At 50.8% G+C, this 10,435-nt stretch overlaps 1 non-coding gene across 1 annotated transcript; it reads right to left on the bottom strand.

Annotated features, from left to right (window-relative positions):
- Positions 1–3,190: 3,190 nt before the first annotated feature.
- On the bottom strand, positions 3,191–3,297 carry LOC111728705. The gene has a single exon (XR_002775921.1). It is a non-coding gene; the product is annotated as a U6 spliceosomal RNA (small nuclear RNA).
- Between the last annotated feature and the right edge of the window lie 7,138 nt (positions 3,298–10,435).

Raw genomic sequence — 10,435 nt, 5'->3', positions numbered from 1 at the left:
CTTTGATAAGCAGTTCTCGATAATCACTTCTCAACAATTATTTCTTATTATTACAGTTTAACATTATAAAATTAACAAAAATAATATAAAACTCAAATTCTGGCGAAATAGCCACATGGCAGCCGAAAACTGTATATTCACTTCCTGTTCTCCAGCCTGTTCGTGCATTCTTTCCAAAAATCGGGATTTTTTTTAAAACGTGGGACGCCGGACAAATTGTTAAAAAGCGGGACTGTCCCGCCAAAAGTGGGATGTCTGGTCACTCTTCTCTAGTTGTTATAAGAAGTACGGGCTCAGCACCCACAGTTCAGTACTTAGGGCGCAGGCCACATACCCCTGGGCTGGTGGGTTCACACCTGGCCTGGGCCTGGGCCTGCAGAACAATGACACCTACAACAAAAACATGGCTGGATGTTGTGGCGGGTGCCTGTGGTCCCAGCTGCTTGGGAGGCTGAGGTAAGAGAATCGCTGCCCCAAAGTTTGAGGTTGCTGTGAGCTGTGACGTCAAAGCACTCTACCCAGGGCGCCAGAGACTCTGTCTCAAACAGACAAACAAAAACACGAAGAAGTAGTATGGCCTGAGGACAAGAGAGAAGGTAGGGAGTAGGGAGGCAGGGGTGGCCACCACATAAGGGTGATGGCGTGAAGCATATGGGGACAGGGCTGTCCTACGTCTTCCAAGATAAGTAAGCTGATGAGGGGGGAACTTAACTGGGTTGAGTTGTTTCCTCCAGCAGATCTAAACTGGCTGGTCCCTCATTCGGCCTTCCCTGTAGGAAGGCTTGTCCTCCAAAAGTGCATTGCTCAAACACATAAAGATCAGTCTAAAGAGGTCCCCAACCTCCTCATATCTGCTTCCCTGCCTTTCTGCACCTTTCTACCTCCAAGAAGCCTTCCCCGCCAGAGCCGAGGGACCCCAGGACCGCACTTCACAAGGTAAAAGGCTGGGCGGTTCAGGCGTGGAGCCGAAGAGTCGCGCAGGGTTCAAGCTTGAAAGGTGCAAGCTCACTGGACCACACCTGTTCTCGCCCAGCCCTCAAACTCTCTAGACCGCGCCCCGCCCCGCCCACGGCGTCAGCCCCCAACTCCGACTCCTCCTCCCTGGCCAGCCAAAGCCGGAAGCGGTTTCAAGACGTGCTGCCCAGCCTCTTCCGGGGCCTCTCTAGGCCGCGGCGCGGGATTTCGGTGGCTGTAAGAGGCCAGGAACAGGTTTGCGGGGCAGAGGCGCCTCCTGGCGGGCCTGGGGCGCAGCGCGGGATCCGAGGCCGGCCTCTCACCCCCTAGCTGCGGTCTTCTCTCCCAGCTATTACTAACAATGGTCAGCACCTTGCCTGCGTTCCCGCCTGAGCTGTCAGCCAGTACAAACGCCATAGGGTGAGGGCCAGCATGGTGTGTCAGGTTGTGCCTCCGCTTCCGCCTCTGCCTACCTACCATTACGTGGCCATCGAGGTTTTTTTTTTCGCTCACAGCAACCTCCAACTCCTGGGCTCAAGCGAGTCTCCTGCCTCTGCCTCCCAAGTAGCTGGGACTACAGGCGCCCGCCACAACGCCTGGCCATTTTTTGGTTGCAGCCATCATTGTTGTTTGGCGGGCTCAGGCTGGGGATTCGAACCCGCCACCTTAGGTGTATGTGGCTGGCGCCTTAGCCGCTTGAGCCACAGGCGCCAAGCCGCCATCGAGGTTTTCCCTCCGTTTGGCGTCCTCTCTCTCCCAAACCTCCATGATACGCCATCACCCTTGCTTCGCTCCGGGCCCAAACCCGCCAGACCCTCCCACCTTTGGCGCATCTTTAGAATGTCTCCAATGACACCGCCTTTCTGTTTCCTCTGATCTTGGTGTCTTCACACCCTCCGTTCCAGGACGCTCCCTCCCTTCTGCGTTTCCACTTCCCAGCGGAGATCAGACGGTGACTTGGGTGATTCTCTCCGCTGGGTACCTTGCCTACTTTCTGAGGGCCAGGCGGCTATGTGCCCATCTCTCGCTCACAGTCTGGTGCCCTGCTGAGTTTGACACCAAAGACGTCGGGAGGACAAAGGGAAGAGTTCAGTAATACTTGGAGGGACTTTCAGAACACTTGGCCAAGGGTAGGTCTGAGGATCCAGCGTCTTCCTCTGGTCCGGGGGCCCCCTCCAAGATCAAGACGTCTGTACAGTACTCACCTGCCCACAATGCCTAGCGTCGAGGCCGTGGCCCCTCCTGGACAACCTCCAAGACGTCCCTTCTGCCCCCATCTTTTCTGCCTGCTTTCCTCCCAGGCACCATCCAGGAAGCCTTTCAGTACTGTTCTGGACTTTCAAGGCTCAGCCCCATGGCTTACCAGCCATCGCGAGGAGTAACGTGCCGAGTTCAAGCCGGAGTCCGGCTGATCACCGCCAGGGGTCAGTAGAGGCCGCCTACCGCGGATTTGAGGGGATTAGGTCGCTAACTAATCCTCTTCAAATCCATCTGAGCATGGCCAGGAGGGTTTGCAGACGTGTGTAGTTTTGAAAACTTTTGTTCTTTCAGATTTTTTCCAGATCTGCTCTTTCTTTAAGAGTAACTCTCAAACAATTATTTATTTATTTTTAGATACAGAGTCTCACTTTATCCCCTTCGGTAGAGTGCAGTGGCGTCACACAGCTCACAGCAACCTCCAACTCCTGGGTTTTGGCGATTCTCTTGCCTCAGCCTCCCGAGTAGCTGGGACTACAGGGGCCCGCCACAACGCCTGGCTATTTTTTTGTTGCCGTTTGGCCGGGGCCGGGTTCAAACCCTCGGTATATGGGGCTGGCAACCTACCCACTGAGCCACAGGCGCCGCCCACTCTCAATTATTACTGCTCCAAGTTGTTTGAAAGAAAGTCAGTTGCTGAGTGACTTTAAACTGGGATCAAGGCAGACGTCTGGCTGGATCAGTCCCCTGGGTCTCTTCACTTGTTCTTTGCTGTCCCTGGCTGCATCTTGGACCCACTGTGTCCCTAGCCACCAACACTTGGCGAGCCAGGACAGTGGACACCCTGAACACTCCCTGATGTCCACATCCCACTGCTAACCTTCATCTCCTGTCTTTCAGCTAATTTCCCCCACACCCTGATCCCAGAAGTGCTTCCTCTAGCTCCAATCTACCATCCTACTAACTTCTTCCATACTCTCACCTTCAATAGCTTCTTCTTTCTGGTCTTTAGTTTAGTGTTTTTTTTTTTTTTCTTTTTAAATGTATGGAACAGTTCACAAATTTGCATATCATCCTTGCATAGGGACTATGCTAATCTTCTTCTTCTTCTTTTTTTTATTTTTTTGCAGTTTTTGGCCGGGACTGGGTTCGAACCTGCCACCTCTGGCATATGGGGCCAGCGCCCTACTCCTTTGAGCCACAGGAACCGCCCTGCTAATCTTCTTTGTATTCTTCCAATTTTAGTCTGTGTGTTACCTAAATGAGAGCTCTAGCTTCCTTAAAAGCTACTATTGGCTCTGCCCCTCTCATTTCACACAAGTTGTCTACATTTGCTTTTTCCAGTTCTACTTTCCCCCTCACCCCTACCTTTGCCTATGGCCCCCTCCCCTACCCCTTAGTCTAGTCTCAGTGCAGTAGCCAGAATAATCTAAGCACAGTGGTTATGGCACCAGCCACGTACACCAAGGCTAAGGCAAGAGAATCGATTAAGCCCAAGAGTTGGAGGTTGCTGTGAGCTGTGATGATACCAAAGCCCTCTACCCAGGGCAACATGGACTCTGCCACAAAAACAAACAAAACAAAACAAAACAAAAAAAGTTAGAGGGTGACACCTGTGGCTCAGTGAATAGGGTGCCAGCCCCCTATACTGAGGGTGGTGGGTTTGAAGCTGGCCCTGGGCCAAACTGCAATAAAAAATAGCCAGGCGTTGTGGCGGGCACCTGTAGTCTCAGCTACATGGGAGGCCGAGGCAAGAGAATCGCCTAAGCCCAAGAGCTGGAGGTTACTGTGAGCTGTGGTGCCATGGCACTCTACCGAGGGCAACAAAGCAAGACTCTGTCTCTAAAAAACAAAACAAACAAACAAAAAAACTTAGAGTTGCTACCAATTCAGATCTTCCCCCCTCCTCTGTCAGGACTTGGCATTGGCTCTCATCTTACCCAGAAAAAATACTCTCAAGTCCTATAGTGGCTGATAAGAGTCCACAACATTTGCCCTCCTCATTAGTCCCCTTCTACCCTTTTTTTATCTCACTCAGCTCCAGCCATAGCGGCCACCTCTTGGCTGCTCCTTTCACATGCCAGGCACATTCTGCCTCAGGGCTTTGCACTGGCTGATCCCACTGACTGGAACCTTCCCCTGGAGGCATCCATATGTCTTCTTCCCTCTCCAAATCTCTGGCTCAAGCGGCTAAGGCGCCAGCCACATGCACCTAAGGTGGCAGGTTTGAATCCCCAGCCCGGGCCTGCCAAACAACAATGATGGCTGCAACAAAAAAATGGCCAGGCGTTGTGGCGGGCGCCTGTAGTCCTAGCTACTTGGGAGGCTGAGACAGGAGACTCGCTTGAGCCCAGGAGTTGGAGGTTGCTGTGAGCATGATGCCATGGCACTCTACCCAGGGGGATAGCTTGAGGGTCTGTCTCAAAAAAAAAAAAAAAAAAAAAAAAAAAAGTCCTTTTCTTAGGCCCACTCTGTTCCACCTCCTAACTTCCTTTTCCTATGCCCATACTTTGACATTTTACTCCCCATAGGACTAAGCATCTTCTAACAAATGCAAGCATCCTCAAACTATGGCCCGTGGGCCACATGGGCCTGCTGAGGATGTTTATCTGGCCCTCCAGGTGTTTTTGCTGCCTCTGCCTGTCCTGCTTAGCAGCCGACTTGTCCCGTGGGCCCGCAGTCCGACCATCCAACGGTCTGAGGGACAGTGAACTGGCCCCCTGTTTAAAAAGTTTGAGGACCCCTGTGTAGTTATGTTTAATGTTTCTGGTCTGAATGCAATTCTCTACTTAGGATGTAAGTACAAGGAAGACGGGGTCTTTGCTTTGTTTACTACTATATTTACAGGCATTAGAAGAGTGCCTAGCACATAGGAAAGCTCAAAATACTTGTTCAGTGGCTCAGCGCCTGTAGCTTAAGCAGCTAAGGCGCCAGCTGCATATAACAGAGCTGGCAGGTTCGAATCCAGCCCAGGCCTGTCAAACAACAATGATAACTACACCCAAAAAATAGCTGGGCATTGTGGAAGGCGCCTGTGTTCCAGCTATTTGGGAGGCTGAGGCAAGAAAATCCCTTAAGCCCAAGAGTTGGAGGTTGCCGTGAACTGTGATGGCCACAGCATTCTACCCAGGGTGACAGCATGGGGCTCTGTCTCAAAAAAAAAAAGGAAAAAAAACTTGTTTAATGAATGAAGGAATCCCTTTTTAGTTGAGAGGCAAAAGTGTGCCTATGCATTTGGGTGGGGAGCGTGTGGGCAAGAGCAGCCCCTAGATAGGGAGACTGAGACAGATGCTCTTGCCCCTTTTCCTGGGCTATGTGGTTTTATTTTTCTGCAACAAGCAGTCAAACCTGTCATAAGAAATACAGAAGACTTCTGTGCTGGACCTTCTGGCTGCTCTAATTTGTCAATATTCCAAACAGCAATTTTTTTCAGAACAATTTTTTTTTTTTGAGACAGAGTTTCAGTTTGTTGCCCTTGGTAGAGTACTAAGGCGTCACAGCTCAGGGCAACCTCCAACTCCTGAGCTTAGACAGTTCTCTTGCCTCAGCCTCCCAAGTAGCTGGAACTATAGGCGCCTTCCACAATGCCCAGCTATTTTTTGGGTGTAGTTGTCATTGTTGTTTGGCAGGCCTGGGCTGGATTCAAACCTGCCAGCTCTGGTGTATGCAGCTAGTGTCTTAGCCGCTTGAGCTGCAGGCACTGAGACACTGAACAAGTATTTTGAGCTTTTCTATGTGCCAGGCACTCTTCTAACAAAGTAGAAGGGACTACAGGTGCCCACCACAATGCCTAGCACTTTTTTTTTTAAGACAGAGCCTTAAGCTGTTGCCCTGGGTAGAATGCTGTGACATCACAGCTCACAGCAACCTCCAACTCCTGGGCTCAAGCGATTCTCTTGCCTCCGCCTCCCAAGGAGCTGGGACCACAGGTGCCTATCACAATGCCAGCCATTTTTGGTTGTAGCCATCATTGTTGTTTGGCGGGCCCCTGCTGGATCCGAACCCCTCAGTTCAGATGTATGTGGCTGGCGCCTTAGCCGCCTGAGCCACAGGCACCGAGCTATTTTTTTGTTGCAGTTTGGCCAGGGCCAGGTTCGAACCCATCACCCTCGGTATATGGGGCTGGCGCCCTACCCACTGAACCACTGGGCCACCCCAGAACAATTTTTTTTTAAGGACATAAAAGTATAGACTTTAGGCTTGGCACCCATAGCACAGTGGTTAAGGTACCAGCCAGATGCACCGAGGCTGGTGGGTTCTAACTCAGCCCGGGCCTGATAAACAACATTGACAACTATGACAATAAATAGCTGGGCATTGTGGTGGGCACCTGTAGTCCCAACTACTTGGGAGGCTGAGGCAAGAGAATCACATAAACCCAAGAGTTGGAGGTTGCTGTGAGCTGTGATGCCACAGCACTGTCTGAAAAAAATAAATATATATATTTAAACTTTATTTTATTTTAGAAAGAGAGAAGGAATAAGAGAGGAAAGAGAGTGAGCAAAGAGAGAAGAGAGCAGGGAGATGGGCTGGCATCCCAAAGAAAGAAAGGAAGGGCTCAGAACCTGAAGCTTAGCAGCTAGGGCGCCAGTCACATACATCGGAGCTGGCAGGTTGGAATCCAGCCTGGGCCTGCCAAACAACAATGACAACTACAACCAAAAAAATAGCTGGGTGTTGTGGCGGGTGCCTATAGTCCCAGCTACTTGGGAGGCTGAGGCGAGAGAATTGTGTAAGCCTAAGAGTTGGAGGTTGCTGTGAGCTGTGACACTATAGCACTCTACTGAGGGTGACATAGTGAGACTCTGTCTCAAAAAAAAACAAAAACAAAAAAAGAAAGAAAGGAAGGAAGAATGCCTGCCAATTTTATTTATTTATTTTTGAGACAGGTTCTCACTGTGTTGCTCTAGAGTGCTGCGGCATCATTGTAGCTCAAGGTAACTTCAAATTCTTGGGCTCAAGAGATCTTCTTGCCTTAGCCTCCTGAGTAGCTGGGACTATAGGCAAGTGCCACCATGCCTTGCTTTTCTGTTTTTAGTAGAGTCAGAGTATGGCTCTTGCTTAGGCTGGTCTTGAACTCCTAAGCTCAAGGGATCCACCCACTTTAGCCTCCGAGAGGTGGGAGTGTTATAGGTGTAAGCCACAGTGCCCAGCCCAGAACAATTTTTGAAAAGCATAAAGAAAGAAAAAACCTGGGAACTTCTTTTTTTTTTTTTTTTTTGAGACAGGGCCTCAAGCTGTTGCCCTGGGTAGAGTGCTGTGGCATCACAGCTCACAGCAACCTCCAACTCCTGGGCTCAAGCAAGCCTCCTGCCTCCGCCTCCCAAGTAGCTGGGACCACAGGCGCCCACCACAACACCCAGCTATTTTTTGGTTGCAGCCATCATTGTTGTTTGGCGGGCCTGGGCTGTATGCAAACCCGCCACCTTAGGTGTATGTGGCTGACACCTTAGCCGCTTGAGCCACAGGCACTGAGCCGGGAACGTCTTCAAAGCATACAAAAATGTTTATGATGGCCAAGTGTCTGACAACCCATCCTCACAGAGGCTGAGTGGCTAGAACTTGACAGTCAGGGATAAGGGATACTAATTTTCAAAGACTCATGTGAACACCTGGCTTTTTCTTGAGACAGAGTTGAACTCTGTCACCTGAGCTAGAGTGCAGTAGTGTCATCGCAGCTCACTGCAACTTCCAACTCCTGGGCTCAAGTGATCCTCAGCCTTCTAAATAGCTGGGACTATCGGCATACACTACTATGCCAGGCTAATTTTTTTTCTTTTTTCTTTTTTGAGACAGAGTCTCACTGTGTTGCCCTCAGTAGAGTGCTGTGGCATCACAGCTCACAGCAACCTCCAACTCTTGGGCTTAAATGATTCTCTTGCCTCAGCCTCCCAAGTAGCTGGGACTACATGTGTCTGCCACAAAGCCCAGCTATTTTTTGTTACAGTTGTCATTGTTGCCTCAGCTGGCCCAGGCCAGTTTTGAACCTGCCAGTCTCTATGTATGTGACTGGTACAGTAACCACTGTGCTAGGAGGGGTTAGCCTTGGTTTTTTTTTGTTTTTTTTTTTTGAGACAGAGCCTCAAGCTGTCCCCCTAGGTAGAGTGCCGTGGCATTACAGCTCACAGCAACCTCCAACTCCTGGGCTCAAGCGAGTCTCCTGCCTCCGCCTCCCAAGTAGCTGGGACCACAGGCGCCCGCCACAACGCCTGGTTATTTTTTGGTTGCAGCCGTCATTGTTGTTTGGCGGGTCTGGGCTGGGGATTCGAACCTGCCACCTTAGGTGTACATGGCTGGCGCCTTAGCCGGTTGAGCCACAGGCGCCGAGCCTTTTTTTTTTTTTTTTTTTTGAGACAGTCTCACTCTGTTGCTCTGGGTGAAGTGCTTTGGCATCATCATAGCTCACAGCAACCTCAAACTTTTGGGCTCACGAGATCCTCTTGCCTCAGCCTCCCGAGTAGCTGGGACTACAGGCACTTGCCACGATGCCCAGCTAGCTTTTCTATTTTTAGCAGAGATGGGGTCTTGCTCTTGCTCAGGCTGGTCTTGAACTCCTGAGCTCAAACAATCTGGCTACCAGCAGTGCCTGTGGCTCAAAGGAGTAGGGCTCTCACCCTATATACCGGAGGTGGCAGGTTCAAACCTAGCCTCGGTCAAAAACTGCAAAAAAAAAAAATCTACCTCAGCCTCTCAGAGTGCTAGGATTACCTGGCCTATTTTTATTTTTTTTGAGAGAGGGTCTCACTCTGTTGCCCAGGCTAGAGCGCCGTAGTGTCATGATAGAGCTCTGCAAACTCCTGGGTTCAAGTGATATTCCAGCCTCAGCTTCCCATGCAGATAGGACTAGAGGTGCCCACCAAAACACCTGGCTAATTTTCTATTTTTTATAGAGACAGTGTCTCACTCTTGCTCAGGCTGGCCTTGAATGCCAAAGCTCAAGTAATCCTGCAGCCTCAGCCTTCCAGAGTGCTAGGATAATAGTTATGAGCCACCGTGCTGGCTGACACTTGGGATTTGAATCTCACGTCCTGACCACATCACCTGTTCTCTCCCTGTTGGAGCCGGGTGCCCATTCTCAGGCCTGACTGGGCAGTCAGAGATGGTCACTCAGGGCCAAGATTCTTCATTCTTCCCCCCCTTCCCCTACACTAGGTGAATCAGTGTGGGGGGTGCAACTGTTTTTTTTTTTTTTTTAGACAAAGTCTCACTTTGTTACCCTCGGTAGAGTGCTGTGACATAATAGCTCACAGCAACCTCAAGCTCTTGAGCTCAAGCAATTCTCTTGCCTAGGCCTCCCAAGTAGCTGGGACTACAGCGCTTGCCACAATGCCCAGCTATTTTTAGAGATGAGGTCTTGCTCTTGCTCAGGCTGGTCTTGACCCTGTGAGCTCAGGCAATCCACCTGCATTGACCTCCCAAGTGCTAGGATTACAGGCATGAGTCACCACACCTGGCTGAGGCAGCTGTTAGCACATCCCCTTGGTCTCAGAGGCCTGAATCCAAACTCAGTGTCCTATTGCTGTTCTCACCTGTAACTTTCCTTTGGAAGGAGAGGATAAGAGAAAAGACTCCCAGGTTCTGTCTACAGGATGGACTCTGCCTTCTTCTTCTTGTTGACATAAGGTCTTGCTCTGTCACTCTGGCTAGAGTAGTAGCATCATCATACCTCACTGAGCTCAAGTGACCCTCCTGCCTCAGCCTCTTAAGTAGCTTGAGGTGTTACAGATGCGTGCCACTATGCCCAGCTCATTTTTCTATTTTTATAGAGATGGGGTCTTCCTGTTGCCCAGGCTGGTTTCAGAGTTCTGACCTCAAGTGATCTGCCTAGTCTCCCAAAGTGCTAGGATTACAGGTGTGAGCCACCATTCCTGGCCTGGACTCTGCCCTTTATTGCCCCCCACTCCCAGAGAGCCAAGGGCTCCAGGTATGGCTATGGCCCCCATATAATGGGGAAGAGGCCAGAAACCCCCAGAGGGCAATCCTTCACACCAGAATGACTGGACTGTGTCAACCCCTAGGCTGGTGTCCAGCTCTTTCCTGGGGCCACAGGGCTCCTGGCTGCTAGAGCCAGGTGCCTCTGGCTGATGGGAACGGGACTCAGGAAGCCCCCCTTTGCCCAGCTGGCACTGCCTTGGGCCTAGCAGCCACCGACTTGAGAAGTTCTTTCTTTAGGGGTTTCCCAAGCTGGCAGCTGCTTTGCAAGTTCAAACTGGATTTTTCCTGCTGCCCTTTCCCCAGCTGCCTAGCCTGGTGCAGGGTCTGTCCTAATGAGGGTTTGGTGCCA

This window comes from Otolemur garnettii, unplaced genomic scaffold (genome assembly GCF_000181295.1).
Source record: "Otolemur garnettii isolate 467f Iridium unplaced genomic scaffold, OtoGar3 scaffold00179, whole genome shotgun sequence".
NCBI lineage: Eukaryota > Metazoa > Chordata > Mammalia > Primates > Galagidae > Otolemur > Otolemur garnettii.
The sequence above is the reverse complement of the archived record's forward strand: the minus strand, read 5'-3'. Positions and strand labels throughout refer to the sequence as shown.